Below are 16,898 nucleotides of genomic sequence, written 5' to 3' on the forward strand. Positions count from 1 at the left end.
GAAATCGGATTCCGGCTCGGATATCAAAAAGTCAACTCCCCGGTCAAACTTCTAAAATTATTCCAAATTTTTAACTTTTGCCAAATGACTCCAAAATGATCTACGGACCTCCGAATCCACTTCCAGACGCGCTCCCAATACCAGAATCATTATACGGAGCTATTCCCAGACTTGGAATCCCAAACGGACATTGATAACATTGAAATGTACTTCAACCCAAATTTATGAAATTCTTCCAAAAATGTGAACTTCCATAATAGGCGCTGAAACGCTCCTGGGTCATCCAAAACTTGATCCGAACATATGCCTAAGTCCAAAATCGTCATACGAACCTGTTGGAACTTTCAAATCCTGATTCCGGGGTTGTTTTCTCAAAATATTGACCAAAGTCAAACTTGCGATCGCGGAGTACATTTTTCCAGCCTTACGCGATCGCGTAGCACAATTGACGTGCCTAGCTTCTACCTTCTTCCTTCTACGCGATCACAACTGGTCCCTTGCGTTCATAGTGCACTGGGAGTTTACCTTCCGCGATCGCATGCCTATCTTCGCGAACGCGAATGGTAAAACTCACTACTTATAATTTCCTCTTTGCGATTGCAGGAATGGCCTCGCGATCGCGAAGCACAATGCACCAGATGACAGCAGAAGCTCAAAAACCAGATTTTCTAAGTTTAAAATCATACTATCCGAAACTTACCCGAGCCCTCGGGGCTCCAAACCAAACATGCACACAAGTCCTAAAATATCATACGAACTTGCTCGCATGATCAAATCGCCAAAATAACACCTAGAACTACGAATCATACACCAAATCAAAGGAAATTTTCAAGAAAACTTTAAAACTTATATTTTTACAACCGGACGTCCGAATCACGTCAAATCAACTCTGATTCTCGCCAAATTCGGCAGACAAGTCATAAATATTATAGTGGACCTATACCGGGCTCGGGAATCAAAATACGGACCCGAGATCAATAAATCCAATATCAGTAATTTCTTAAAAATTATTAAGCTTTCAAGCTTTTAATTTTTCATCAAAATTCCATATCTCGAGCTAGGGACCTCGGAATTCGATTTTGGGCATACGCCCAAGTACCAAATCACGATACGGACCTACCGAAATTATTAAAATACTGATCCGGGTCTGTTTGCTTAAAATATTGACATAGTCAACTTAGTTGAGTTTTAAAGCTATGTTTCACATTTTAATCCATTTTTCACATGAAAACTTTTCGAAAATTTTTTTGGACTGTGCACACAAGTCGAGGAATGATAAATGGTACTTTTCGAGGTATTAGAATACATAATTACTTATTAAATTTAAAGATGACATTTTGGGTCATCACTGGTTTGAACCTACGACCTCCCATTTGGGGATTTCCTACCAATCAACTTGGTCATCCTTGGGGGTATGGTATGATTGTCACTTTTTATATGTATCATGTACCACCGGTCACATTTTACGAGTAAATGATCAAATAATTCACTTGAAAAGACTTGAATATATGACGATGCATGTCTGAAGAATATCTTCAATTTTAAGCCACTAAATTTTATTAAAATTTGAAAATTTAATGACACGACCCAATTTTACCTGTAGGTCGTGATGGCGCCCAACACTATAACTAGGCAAGCCAACTAATAAATTAAGCATACATTGATAAAATTTAAAACCAAGAAAATATAAGCACAAACTCTACCAATGTGTGTGCCAAGACGTGGTGTCACAAGTGAATGAGCATCTAGTAGATTATACAAAACTCCAAATACTATGTGAAATGAAATAGACAGAATGTAAATATAAGAAGAGACACTGGTAGCTGCGAACGGCTTAGAAAGGCAGCTCACCACTATGCCTCGGGATGACGTGGGTATGTGATGATAGGTCCTCCACTAGTACCTATCTCAGGTCCTGCACAAAAAGTGCAGCAAGTGTAGTATGAGTACGTAAACAACGTGTACCCAGTAAATATCAAGCCTAATCTCGAAGTGGTAGAGACGAGATGACCGACTTTGATACTCACTAAGGGTCAATAATAATAACTGAAATAAAGCTAGGATATTTAAATAAGCATGATTTACAGAATTTACAATAATTTATTTAATCAGCATAAATAATCAAATTTCCTTCAAATGTAATAATTTTCAATATATTAATTAAATTCCCTAAATTCAAATAATTTCTAATTTATCAATTAAACCTCATTTACAGGAGTAACAATTAATTCCTTAACAAGCAAGAATAATAATTTATTAAATTTCAAAGATTTTCCAATTTATTAATTAGCTTTACAAGCTGAAATAAATTATTAAAGTATCGTGTAATTATTATTAGTAAGTACGATTTCTGCCGAGCATGTACGCCCAAATCCAGAGTGCCGTGTACACTGCCGAGGGACGTGCGGCGTGATCCATAGATGCATCTATCCTACCGAGGCGTTCGGCCCGCTCCACAAGAAAGGAGGATATTTTCTTATGTGCCTCCGGTAGGAGAGTATATTTATTATAAGGTAAATTCGGGAAGAGAATAATTTTTTTTAACAATTAATTAATTTAAACAGACAATCAAGCCTATGAGATTTCCATCCTTTAATATCTTTATCTAACAATTCATAATATATTCATATAGATATCAATTAATATAAATAAATCAAAGAATACAATTTACACAAGTAAGGCATGCTTTGAGTCCTAAACTACCCGAACTTTAGCATTAATAGTAGCTACGCACGGACTCTCGTTACCTCGTGCGTACGTAGCCCCTACAATTTAGCAACAATTGTTTAATTTTAATCACCTATGAGGTAATTTTCCCCTCACAAGATTAAACAAGAGACTTACCTCGTCTTGCTCCAATTTAATCCACTATAAGGCCTTTTCCACGATTATCTAACTCCGTCTGGCTCGAATCTAGCCAAAATAATTCGATACAATCACTAAATATTATAGGAATCAATTCTATAAAAAATACTACATTTTAAAGAAAAGATCCGAAATTAATTAAAAATTCGCCCACGGGACCCACATCTCGGAATCCAGAGAAAGTTATGAAATCCAACAACTAATTCAATTACGAGTCCAACGATACCAGTTTCACTCAAATCCGACTCTGAATCGATACCGAAATCTCAAAAATTCGTTTCTATGAGATTTCTAAAAATTTCCCAGATTTAAATCTCAAAACACTAATTTATGGTAAAAACAATGATATACTTGTATATGTAGACCAAATACGAGTTAGAATCACTTACCCCAATATTTTTCCCTTGAAAATCTGCCAAAAGTCGCCTCTGCTCAAGCTCAAGTACGTCAAAAAGGGTAAATGGGACGAATGCCCTCTTTTTATAAAACTACCCAGCACCCTTCGGAACTGGTCCTCGAACTGGGCCTCGATCGCGGCTTCGATCACAGGCTCGAGCCTGGACCTCAGTCATGGCCTTGATCAGGGCATCGAGGTTGGGCCTTCGATCAGGACATCGAGGTTGGGCCTTCGATCAGGGCATCGAGCATGGGCCTTCGATCAGGGCATCGAGCATGGGTCTCGATCCTAGCCCTCGAGCCTTACCTTCGATCATGTCCTCGAACTGGACCTTCGGTCGTGGCTTTGATACTGAGCCCCGTTCCTGGCTTCGACTCAGGCCTCGATCGTGGGCTCGATATATGGGTTCGATCTGGGGCTCGATCACAGCCCAAAATATACAGCAGAAAGGAAAATTGCAGCAGCTTTTTAAGTCCAACTTTTGATCCGTTAACCATCCGAAACTCACCTGAGGCCCTCGAGACCTCAACCAAATATACCAACAAGTCCTAAAATATCATACGAACTTAGTCGAACCTCTAAATCACATCAAACAATGCTAAAACCATGAATCATACCCCAATTCAAGCTTAATGAAACTAAGAGTTTTCAACTTCTACATTCGATGTCGGAACCTACAAATCAACTCCGATTGATCTCAAATTTTACACACAAGTCATAAATTACATAACGGAGCGATGAAAATTTTTGGAACTGGGTTCCGACTCCGTTATCAAAAAGTCAACTCATCGGTCAAACTTCCAAACTTAAATTCTTATTTTTAGCCATTTCATGCCTAATTTAACTACGGACTTCCAAATAAAATTTCGAACACGCTCCTAAGTCCAAAATCACCATACAGAGCTGTTGGAATCATCAAAATTCTATTCCGGGGTCATTTTCAGATAATTAGACATCCTGTCACTATTCAAACTTAAAATTTTAATTTTTCTTCAAAATTCCATAGCTCGGGCTAGGGACCTCGGAATTTGATTCCGGGCATATGTCCAAGTCCCAAATTACGATACGGACCTACCAGAACTGTCAAAATACTGATCCGAGTCCGTTTGCTCAAAATGTTGACCAAAGTCAACTCAATTGAGTTTTAAAGCTCTAATCCACATTTTAATCCATTTTTCACATTAAAACTTTCCATAAAATTTTACGGATTGCGCACTCAAGTCGAGAAATAATAAATAGTACTTTTGAGGTTTAGGACACATAATTAATTATTAAATTTAAAGATGATATTTTGGGTCAACATTCTCCACCTCTTAAACAAACGTTTGTCCTCGAACGGGTTTAGAATTATACGTGAAATGCTGAATAAGTCTGGATATCTGCTCTGTATATTTTCCTCGGCCTCCCAAGTCGCTTACTCGACTGGTTGGCCCCTCCAATGGACTTTTACTGCAGAAACCCTCTTGGACCTCAACTAGCGAACCTGTTTATCAACAATGGCAATTGGCTCCTCTTCATAACCCAAGCTATTATCTAGCTGAACTGTGCTGAAGTCTAACACATGTGATAGGTTGACATGATACTTCCGGAGCATAGATACGTGAAAAACTGGATGAACTACAGATAGGCTGGGAGGCAATACAAGCTCATAAGCAACCTCCCCAACTCGTTTCAACACCTTAAATGGGCCTATAAACCTTGGGCTCAACTTGCCCTTCTTCCCGAATCTCATAATTCCCTTCATCGGCGAAACCTTCAAGAGAACTTTTTCACCTACCATAAATGATATATCACGCATTTTTTGATCCGCGCAACTCTTTTGTCTGGACTGTGCTGTACGAAGTCGCTCCTGAATCAACTTTACCTTTTCCAGGGCATCCCTTACCAAATCAGTACCATATAACTTAGCCTCACATGGCTCAAACCATCCGATAGGTGAACGACATTACTGACCATATAAAGCCTTAAATGGAGCCATCTCGATGCTGGATTGGTAACTGTTATTATAAGCAAACTCGACCAAAGGCAGGAAACGATCCCACTGACCTCCAAAGTCAATCACACATGCCCTGAGCATATCCTCCAAAATCTGAATTATCCTCTCTGACTGTCCATCGATCTGCGGATGAAAGGCTGTGCTGAGCTCTACACGGGTCCCCAACTCACTCTGTACTGCTCTCCAGAAATGTGAAGTAAACTGAGGGCCTCTATCTAATATGATGGAAATTGGCACACCGTGCAACCGAACTATCTCCTGAATATAAATCTGGGCCAACCTCTCTGAAGTATACGTAGTCACAACAAGAATAAAATGTGCCGACTTGGTCAACCTGTCAATAATCACCCAAACTGCATCAAACTTCCTCAAGGTCCGCGACAACCAAACTACAAAATCCATAGTAATTCGTTTCCATTTCCACTCTGGTATGGTCATCTGCTGAAGTAGGCCACCTGGCCTCTGGTGCTCATATTTAACTTGCTGGCAATTTAGACACCGAGCTACATACTCAACTATGTCATTTTTCATTCGTCGCCACCAATAATGCTGCCTCAAGTCACGATACATCTTCGTAGCACCTGGATGAATAGAATATCGAGAAATGTGTGCCTCCTCCAGGATCTTTTTCCTCAGTTCATCCACATTAGGAACATACAGACGATGGATTTTGGGTCGTGACAGTTTAACTCCCGGCAACGGCGCCAAAACATTGATGTCGCCCAAACTCACACCACAAATATAGGTGGTGAGGCGGTCGAAGCAATAATAAAACCCAACGCAAGTCGGGGTCGGATCCTCCGGGAGTTAGAATTGGGACAATGTATATATTTAGTGTAATTATATAATATGCCTTAGATTACACTTTCACGTTCTTGTTTGTTATTTCTACTTCTACTTTAAACTATTGATTGCAATTATAAAACTAGAAGACAATATTTTTGGTTTTGGTTTTTTTCTAAACGATAAAAGATCTAGGGCCGTGACTTCCACTTAGGTGGTTACCTAATGGGTTGTAAACTCTAGGGCAAGTTTGATTGGTCGGGATTGTAATATAATAATCACACGTAATTACCCACTCTATACCTATCGGTAGTTTAAGTGATTTTGCCCAATTTGGCTTTCTCAAGTTCAAATGGGTATTGCACAAAACAAGTGATAAATGCTCAAGTCGGGTCTTACTATCTCTATATTCAACCCTTTAATTGGGGCTATCAATTTATTGAGTTCACCCCAATTTCTTGTTAGCCAAGTTTTGCTAGACTTAGTCTCTCTTTCTCAAGTAGAGACTAAGTCAATTAGGCATGAATCAATATTGCAACCATTAATTATTGAATTCAAGCAAGAAATAAGCTAAATATCACTAACCCAATCACAAATAAGTCCTAAATCAAACACCCATTAAGTACCTACACGAGGGTTGGGCCACAACCCTAGCTAAAAATTTAGCTACTCATGAAAAATGAAGAAATACAAGAAGAAATTAAGATAGAATGCATAATAATTAATTATGGAAAGAAAATCTAATGTTTAGAAGCTAATCTAGTACAATATCACTCAAAATAGTAAAGAAAAACGACTCAGGTGCTCTCCCAAAATAAAACTTACCCTAAAAATGAACAAAAGTTCTATTTATACTAAGCTAAAAATATCTGACAAAAATACACCCTGCGTAGGTTGTGCGGCCGCACAATTCTGTGTGCGGTCCACACTCTAAGATTGACTGGTCAACTGGGCCTTCTGTGGTCACATAAAAGTGGGATGCGGCCGCACTTTATTTGATTGTGCGGACCGCATAATTCTGAGTGCGGTCGCACACTTGAACTTGGACTGGAATATGTCTCTCTGATTCTTCTCTTCTGCGGACCACACAATTATGAGTGCGGCCGCACTTGTCATCCTGCGGCCGCACAATTATGGTGCGGTCCGCATATCTTTAGTCTGCCCAAAAACTAACTCTCTGAATCTCCTCTTCTGCGGCCGCACAATAATTGTGCAATCCGCATACTCTGAAGGACATCTGACAGTGATGTTTCATTATTTTGCGGCCGCACACAGTATTGTGCGGTCCGCACTGTGGGCCTTTTTGCCTTGTTTTGGTCCTTGTCCATTTTTGACTCCTTTATGAGTTGATTTTGACTTCTTTGGCTCGTCTCCCAATATTCCTGCACGAAAATACATTTTATTAGTTCCCGGTAGGGGTGCCAATGGTTCGGTTCAGCCGGTTATTTTATAAAATTTATACCATATTATTTTTTCGGTTATTCTACTATGTATAACCAAAATTAGACTTTTAGAAACCGTACCAATCATGTTGGTTTCTCTTCGGTATCGGTACGGTTAATTTTGGATACTTTTTAAAATGTCATTTAAAAGTTATTAGTGTAAGCAGAATGTAATAACATACGTACTTTTATAGGACTTAACAAAACTCTCTAGACATTTTTGCTATTTAAATGTTGATGAATTAAGAAAACATGAAGGATGATCAGAGTATAAATCCGTCAACTATTCTACAACAGCGTAAAAGAAACTAAGCAAAGATAAAGAAAATATAAATCACACGAGTGGAAAGATATTAAGCAAACTGAGACTCAAGAATAAAGTTTATAGATGGTTAAATATTCGAAAATATAAATTTAGATCATATAAAAGGAAACATATTCAATACATTGTAGTTTACTACTCATAATTCCTAGAACACTTTGAGTCTTACTAGTGAATATGTTGGAAATAATTTAGTTTCAATTGGAGTAGTATAATAGGTTTGAGAATTAGGATTTTGAGTTTAATTGCTTGTTGGCTTGTAACCGTTTTCATAATTCCAAGGTCCAAGGAAAAATTTAATGCTTTATTATTTTTAAACTTAATATATATATATATATATATATATATATATATATATATATATATATATATATATATATATATATATATATATATATATATACCATGTAAATTTGTTCGGTACGGTTCGGTATTTTTTTATTTATTTTCTTAAAATAAAAACCTACCCTAATTATCGGTACGGTTATATATTTATATAAAAACCGATAATTTTATTAAAAGAAACCTAAAAATTAGTTCGGTGCGATACGGTTCGGTCAGTTTTTAAATATCCACTGACACCCCTATTTTTCGGGAATACCTTTAAGTATTTTTGAGCTAAAACACAAGTAAAAGAGAGCAAATAAGCGGTCAAAATCCCTACTTATCATGTTACATAGACATAATCTTTAACATGAATACGAAAACTCAAGTAGTCATACAAACAATTTAAAACATATCACAAGTAGAGTATATATCGAATCAAGGTATAAATAAGCCTAAAATCTATCCCAAATATGGCATAACCTTAGTGTTCGCATATACGCTCGTTACCTCGAATATACGTCATCTCCAAACACAAAGCATGTAGCATATAATTTTATTTTAAAAAATATTTTCTCAAGTCGAGGTTAAGCAACACACTTACCTTTTTCCAGAACAACTTCAACTCTCTAAAAAATACTTTCTTTTGTTATTGGCCTCCAAATATCCCAAATCTAGTCAATCAATATTTAAGGGAGTCGAAAAGTTCCTTAGGAATCAATATCAATCCAAAAAGTTTCATTCTTTAATGAGTTTAGAAAAAATCAACCCAAGCCCACTTTGTTAAAACTCAAAATTAAAATGGGATCCCGACTACCCATGAGTCATGGAAGCCAAATCTATAATCAAAATTTAATTTTGATGTTATTAACATGCTTAAATCAACAATTCTTCATTCTAGGTTTTCTTTCATTTCTCACTTGATTTCTCCCAAGTCATTGATTTCATGTTTTAAAAAAATAAATCCTTAACTTTATTATAGAAATGAATTAGAATCATTTACCCTGATATGGTTGATGAAGAAATGGGTTAAACCCCTTAAAATCGAGTCCCCATGCTCCAAAATTGAAGAAAAATATCAAAACCACTAAATAGACTCTATTTATAGTGTGTCAAAATACTTGACAGTAAAAATGTACTGCCACAATGCCTTGGGCCTCGCCCTTCGCATCACACTAGTGTTGCGACCTACACCACTGTGCTACCAAAAAACTGCAATGCCACCCTTCAGTCAAATATTCATAACTTTGTGCTCAGATATCAGAATAATGAATGATTTTACTTTCTGGAAACTAGATTTAAAGGGCTACAAGTTTTATTTCTGGTTCATCTCCAAACTCATTATAGATTTAAAGAAATACTCGTTTAAATTTAGGCTTAACCGTAAAGAATCCAAGTTTCAACAACTCAATTCTTCCAAAACTAGTCCCAAATGCGTCGAAAATCACACGATCTCTCAGGACCCCATCTAATTTATCCTAACTAGTTTATACACGCTACACAAACTTATCCAAAGACTCAAAATATGAATAACAATATCAAAACCAAGAATTAAGCATCAAACCAAAATCTTAAGCTTTCTTAACTTTCAAATTCTAACTTTTCACTTGATGTATCTAAATCACACTCGAGCACCTTGGGTCACCTTAAAATCATTTCAACAACTCCAAATAACCTATATACTATTCAAAAGCTCAAAATATGAATTGGAGCGCAATAATTCAAATGTCAAACTTGAGTTAAACTCTTAATTTTTTAAGTTCTTCAAATTGTTAACTTCCAAGTTAAAGTGCCTACTCCTTCTCGAGCTATCCAAGATCCGATCCAAACATAAGCACAAATCCAAAATCATCATACGCTCCTATTGGAACCTTCAAATCTTGATTCCGAGTCCATTTATCCAGAATGTTGACTTTGATTAACTCTCTTAACTTTAAACCTATAGTTATGAATTAGGCATTCCAAATCACTCTCGAATCTGATGAGATATATTCCAACTATACTCGCAAGTAAAAAATACCAAATGAACCTACGGGAAGTATCAGATAAGAAAACAATGCCATATAACTCAAAACAACTGATTGAGTCGTTACAATCAGGATATCGGTCGAGCCTAATCGAATTCCAATACATATATGATCGAGTTTGACCTTTTAATATTATATATATATTGCTACACCTTTAGAGAAAAAAGATTATTCATAATGAATAGATTAATTACCAAAAAAATAAGAAACAATTAGTTTGACCGAGATTGGTATATTCTATTGTCATTTAAAAGCTCCATAATACTCCTTGAGCGTGTAAATGATGAATACCTTAGTTGGGATATTGTTTTGATATGTTATTGTAACATGATTTGGGTCAGTTTGAAAACCTCCTCGTGTACATGCATTGTATGAGTAGCAGAATAAGTATGGTGCCGCCGATCACGCGACTCTTGTGATTTTGGTGTGCGACAGGGACATTCTAGTCCCACCAACTAGGATGATAACCTTCTCATTTAGCAACAAAAATAGTTGCCTTTCTAACTTTTTGTTCGATTTCTCATTATTTTTATGTTCTAAATGACTCAAATTCCAAGAAAGCACACAATACAAAATGTCTTAAGGCCTCTTTAAAATAACATGATCTCATTTTTTGATCTTTCTTTAATTAATTTTCAAGGGTTACAAAATACAATCTTAGACTCTTAGGAAAATTATGCTTCCCATTCCTATACCATAATTTAAACATTTTATTCTATCAATAGATAAAGTAAATTATTGACCAATATTAAAAAAATAAAATATTTTGTCATTAATTAACAGAAAGTAAAAAAAAATCATAAAACATTGATATTTATTTACAAAAAAATAACTAAGTAATGTAGGAAAATAGAAATTCAACCTTGAATAAAAATATAAAATGAAGCTATAGAGTAGTAATTGGGAAAGGAGGGTTTTACCAATTTGCATTTTCCAGCATAGAATACAGGCACACCCCATTTGTTTGATACTATAAATAAATTCAGAGAGCCACAGATTCACTTTTCTTCGAAAATGGTGAATCAGCAACAAATACAGAGTCGTCTCGAAGCAGTACCTCTTCTAGTGGTCATACTTATCGGTGCCCATGTCTTCGCTTTGGTACTTTCTCTTATTACCTTTTAATTATTAGTTGGCGTAGTATGATGACAATTTGGTTAGGGTAGAGTATTTGATTCATTATGATGGAATTTGTGTAGGTGTACTGGATTTATCGACTAGCAAATCAGAAGCAACCCCTGAGGCTTAAAAAACACTAGGATTCCCTTCATTTTTTCGGTCCTATGTCTCTCTTTTTTTTCCTGTTGAAATTTTATGTTTGGGGATCATCGAATTGCTTGAGAATTTCAGTTGTTGAAAGTTGAATGGGGATATTTGGTTTGTATATTTTGTTATAGACTGGATATTTTGTGCTTCAACTTGTACTGGGTTGGAACCCCTTGGTCCCTTCTTACAACAATTTCACTTTTGGTTAATGATTGGCAACTTTAGATATTAAAATTTCTTGAGAATTTGGGTTCTTGAAATTTTAATAGGTAATCTGTTATCTAACCTAGACATGAATATGAGCTTCCTATTCTTTTTTTATTTTTTATTTTTTATTGTTAAAGGTATTTCATCAAGAAAGTGTAAAGGTATATACATAGGGAGTAGATTATCACTGCTGCAAGTGTAAAGAGCCCAAAAAATCTATAATGCCTGCCCCTCTACCCTTCTTCACCTTAAATATCAGGCTTTTGTATGCAACAACAACAAGAAGAAGAACAACAACAACCCAGTGTAATCCCACAAGTGGGGTCTGGGGAGGGTAGAGTGTACGCAGACCTTACCCCTGCCTTTAAGAAGGCAAACAAGGTTCGGATATATGACAAGTGCTTAATCCACATATTACGCATTGCACTCTTACCACTAGACCAAAGTCTTGGGAGTATCTATTACTCATGATGAGTAAAATGTGATGAGATAATCTAACTTTAGCATCTTTTTATTTGATTAAGAAAGAAAGAGGAAAAGAAGCAATGAGCTGTGTGCGCTTGTAGCATTTCAAAATTGTTGAAATTTGAGCATGCATCAACACTTATATGATGTTCTCAACTTTTGAGAAGCTACAGGAATCTAGATGAGGAATTAAGAAGAAACGAAGAACGAGTTTCCAAATTGGGTTCGCAGTTAGCAACTTTGATCTTTGTGTTCTATAAGTCCATTTAAGCTCAAATGATCATGATTTTTGATTTAAAGATTCATTTGAAATTGTATTTTTTCCCTATATTCTACTATCTTCTACCCCTTGATCCAATTTATATGCGGTATTTTCTATTTTTGCGAGGCCACAAATATGACATTCAAAAATTCAGAAACTTATTTTCAATCAATTTTTTGAGTTTGAACTCTGATGGGATGCTGTTTGATCATACTGGCTTTTCAAGAACTATTCAAATGCTTTCATCCACTTTAGCTTACATAATAGCAAATCAAAATAATTTTTTAAGCTTTGTATCAAGTCAAATGGTGTTGCATAAATGGGAGAGTGGGAGTATTTGTGATGCTAATGACCCATCCAAGATAATGCATTTACCTTATTTTGGATTCATAATGGCTTAATAATTTCTTAAGATCCAGAGGGTTAAACAAAACTCTCTTCTTGTCAATTGAAGAATTTTGTGTGAGAAAATCCTGTGTTTTCTTATTTATTCCTTCGTTGTTCTTTCGTTATGGTGGTTCGAGGCTATTGTTTAATATACTGATTCTACATTCTTCACCCAAATTCAAATGATTTTGTTCCTTTAACTTTCTTTTTAGATTTTGTTTATTCTCTTTCCTTATGTATTCCTACTATTAATAAGCGGGAGACGAGAGCTGCATCCGGTTAAAGACAGAACAACATCCGGTTAGAAAGCGAGTCAGAAGGGTTTAATTGTAGTTTAATCAAAATGCCTAACATTATAGTTCGACACTTGCTGCCCGCTTTCTCCAGGTTTGACACGTTGCTACCTAGCAAAATTTTCGGTTGCACTCGGCTTCCTCTGTTTTCTTTGTGCAAATCTTTGATGATTTCTCAAGTTCCTGCTCTTCTTTACGCCGTCTTTCAGTTTGCCGTTTGCACGTTCCTGGACTAGCTCTCTTGCTATTTGTCTGATATACAGTAAAGGTATGATTACCACAGTTATTTAGATTTGAGATTCAGCTGGTTTTTAATCTGAACAATATTTGCTTCTCATGTTTTGAACTTGGATAGAAGATTTAGACTATTTCTGTGTGAAATTTTAAGCTAATTTGTGATGTGTTGTTACGCTCACTGTTCTGCGTCTTCAACTTGCTCTTTCCCGGGCTTACTCTTAATTTTCATCTGTTCGACTTATGTCGAAGTGCAGTAAGAACAGATTTGAGTCTGTTATTATACAAACTGCCTTTGGGTTTGCATTAGAAGTGTTTGCGAAATTGCCGGAAAGAAACTACGATTGACCTAAACTGTTTGTTTTTTAATATACTGTTTCAAGAAATCTTAACTCACACCTTCAAATGATTTAAACGTTTGGTTTACCTTTATAAAATCAGCTTCTGCTGTCAGTTCTTGCGATCAATTTGATAACCCTATTTCTTCAAAATTTGAACTTTTTGCTTTTTGGGTCTTTTTTTTTGGTTTATTCTTGAAGTTCTTGGAAGCTGTTGCTTCCGATGGGTTCTTTCAGTTCTGGTCTTATATAAACATTACTGTAATCTTGAGAATTGAGAGAATTATTGGAAGAAAAATTAGAACTTTTGCCTTTTTAAAAGTTTTAGTTACTTTGGACTATATATTGTGATCTGTGATGCTTTTTCTTCAAATGAAGGTGTGTATTACTAATTCCAGCTTAGATCTTAATGTACTTAAGATACTTTGGTCAATTAGTTCACAAGAAAAAAGATTCTTGGAGTTCCTTGACATGTGGAATGCTACTACATAGAAAACAAGCCATGAGAAATTCATGGTTCCCAATACTTTGGAAGAATTTGATGTAATGTTTGGTCAAAACATAAATCTCATTACCTACTTCATAGTTATGTTTTTCTATTTTTTTGTTCAATTAGCTGTGGACCAAATCAATTTATGAAATACTTTTAAGATTAGGTGAACATACAATTTTAGCAAAGGATTCATGAACTAGTAACAAGTTGGTCAATTTGTTGTTCTTATACATTAGCCTTTGATATGCCACCAACTTGAGCTTGTGGGTGCTATTTATTGTTGGGAAGATTGAGAAATAGCTAGAAATGCCACCAGCTAGAGCTTGTGTGGGTCCTATTCTACACAAAGATAAGTTTACTTTGATAAAAAAGAGATTTAAGGACTAGCTAGAGGATGAAGTAGCTTTCTATCAGAAGTTATTAATTGGTGCATGAACATTAATTAACGAGGGTCCGAAGCCATGAAGACAAATAGCATATGAACATTTGATGTTCCATTAATGGAGTATAATTTAGTTGATGATAAGTGATTAGTTGGCAATCGCATGGAATTGTTTACATGCCCCCCCATCCTCTACTGTGTTTGATTTGATGAAACTCTGTAGCTATTCCTCCAGGAAGCTAGAAATATTTGATTGAGCATTTTTAATCTGCAGAATGTTTTCCTTCTTATGTTCTAAACTTGGACAATAGATTTAGACTACTTTTGTCTAAAATATTAAGCTAATTGGTGATATATTGTTGTATTCGCTGTTGTGCATCTTCAAATTGCTTTTTCCCGAGCTTAGTTTTAATTTTGATCTGTTTTACCTCTGTCAAAGTGCAGTAAGAACAGATTTGAGTTTGTTATCATACAAACTGCATTTGGGTTTGCATTAGAAGTGTTTGTGAAATTGCCTGGATACAAGGCACAAAAACTGAAGAGTTGTTGATGAAATGAGCAAAAAGTGAATCAGTAGGAGTATTTGCAGTTTTGTTTTTCACAAATGAAAGCAGCAGAAAACCAAAGCAGAAACATCAAATTTTGATATCCTTTAAAATTTTTCAAATATTGACATCATGCTAAAAAGAGTGTTCAACAATGTGAAAAGTTCACATTGGAATGTGGTTCAAGGGATGAAACTTATTGTAAGTTTCAACTATTAAATGGAAGAAGTAGGACAAAAGAAAATTGGAGATAAGGATTTGAATCCTTTCTAATAATTATGAAGCAATTCCCTAACTTCTTCTAAAATTTATGGAATGGGGATTTTCAATATAGGCTGTGTTAAGCATGCTTCTTTGATAGAAATAAAAAGGAGAAGACTGGCCTTGGGAATTGCTTATTAGCTCAGAATGTTATTCCCCATGCTCTTGTAGGTCTTTAATGATGAATAGTACCTAAAATTTTAATTTCTATTGTCTTACATGCAAATTATGAAAATTTCTAGCTATATGTTGAATGCTTTCGGAATATATATAATACAACAAGGAAGACTAAGAATTACAATGGAGATGATGGTAATTTGGACGTTCTAGATAGTAAAATCGATTCAAGAATTTGAATCGTATTTGTCATACGGTAAACTTTTACCTGTGAAAATAATATTTCCGTTCCACTTTTTGACCATTGTATGCTTAAACTTCAGAAGACATCTATGGAATTATTTATCTTTGCAAACTAATTACTTCTGTCTAATTCTCACTACTTAACAGACATACAATCACTCTGTCTCTGTTGTTAGTTCATTCGTTAATTTGTGTTTGACCACTGCTGCACTATTGGTTAAAGCAGCTTATTAGATAGACAACTCTTTGAATTACATACCTTGTTATACGTTGATGTCTTCGTTTATGCTCAGTTGTTATTAATACTATGATATCGTATTTTACAATGTCAAATAGTTCTGCTTTCTCAGGTTGTTACTTAATTGTTGCTTCCTCATCATCTTCTGCTATTTGATGAAGAAAATTTAATTATAATGTTGCAGAAAAACATGTAGGTCACCTAGAGTATCGACACTTGTGAAAAAACACATTAATGGATAGTCGACGGTGCTTGTCGTCCGTGATTCAACACTACTTATTCCCGTTCATTTGTCTAGACAACACCTTCTTTGGTATGACTATGATAGGAAGGTATGCAAACTGCAACTTTTGAAAATTGTTTGTGTTAGAAGTCTTTCAATACTTTTGGGAACCTGAGGGAAAGCGGTTGAGCATACTGGTTGTATTGTACCATGTTTCACTATACAGACACAAATTAGTTATTCATGATAGTTTTGCTTGTGTGTGGCATGTAATTGTTGAATCAGATATGTCTCAAGTGATTGGCTGGGAAGCAGTAGGTTACCACTATGAGTATAGCATCTCTAATATTTACACGGTTGTAAATGAATTGATCATTCATTTGGAATTCAGATTCAACTGGAAGCTTCCCGCGAAGTACTTTTATATTTGGTTATTGTTTTGTCACTTATCCTTCTTTTGCGTTGAAGAGAAAATCATAACAATGAGTTAGTGTTGCAGCATGAAAATGAAGGCGCATTTGAAATTAAGATTGGTAATGTCTTTAAAGTTTGTTCCACTTACAAATTTCTCATACTGGGAAAGGTGACTGAATTATTTTCTTGTGAATTTTGCATTTTATTCTTCTTTTCTCACTATTAAGATGCGTCATTAGCTACCATTCTTTCGAAGCTATCATTATTTAGTATTTGTAGATGCTGTTGTGAAGGCTTTCAACCTCCTCTCTCTCTCTCTCTCTCTCTCTCTCTCTCTCTCTCTCTCTCTCTCTCTCTCTCTATATATATATATA

The 16,898-nt window shown here is 35.5% G+C and overlaps 1 long non-coding RNA gene across 1 annotated transcript; it reads left to right on the plus strand.

Annotated features, from left to right (window-relative positions):
* Window positions 1-10,933: 10,933 nt before the first annotated feature.
* Window positions 10,934-11,656, plus strand: LOC138896893 (uncharacterized). Its single transcript, XR_011410419.1, has 2 exons — window positions 10,934-11,257; window positions 11,356-11,656. It is a non-coding gene; the product is annotated as an uncharacterized lncRNA (long non-coding RNA).
* Window positions 11,657-16,898: the final 5,242 nt, after the last annotated feature.

This window comes from Nicotiana tomentosiformis, chromosome 8, assembly GCF_000390325.3.
Source record: "Nicotiana tomentosiformis chromosome 8, ASM39032v3, whole genome shotgun sequence".
In the NCBI taxonomy this organism is placed as follows: Eukaryota; Viridiplantae; Streptophyta; class Magnoliopsida; order Solanales; family Solanaceae; genus Nicotiana; species Nicotiana tomentosiformis.